Here is a 476-nt window from a genome sequence, read left to right on the forward strand (position 1 = left end):
TTAAACGGTTTTGTGAGCTTGTGATTGAGATTTTAATTTCCTCTATATCTCTTTGACTCTGCTTCATGTGATCTATTTCTTTCCTGTATTGCTCATTCAGGAAATCAGTCATTTTTCTAATCTCTATTTTTTTTTATCAATATCTTCTTTAGAAGCAGTTATAAATTCTTTTACTGCCGTGATTTTTTCAGATTGGGTTTCCTGCCTATGTTTCTGTAGTTGCTTCTTTACTTCAGCTTCTATGAGTTCTGAGAGTTCTTTTTTTATTTCAGAAAAGAATTGTGCTCTTATTTCCTCTATATCTTTCTGCTGTTGCTTATTTACTATCAACGCCATCAATTCATGCATTTGAGCCGAGCTAGTATCCTCCACACTTGTTCTGGGTGGCCACTGGCTTTCTTCCATATGTTTCTGCATTTTATTCTTTAGTGCAGATGTTATTAATTCAGGGAATTCTTTTTCTATTTCCAGTATGA

Source organism: Octodon degus, unplaced genomic scaffold (genome assembly GCF_000260255.1).
Source record: "Octodon degus isolate 3935 unplaced genomic scaffold, OctDeg1.0 scaffold00143, whole genome shotgun sequence".
NCBI classification, from domain to species: domain Eukaryota; kingdom Metazoa; phylum Chordata; class Mammalia; order Rodentia; family Octodontidae; genus Octodon; species Octodon degus.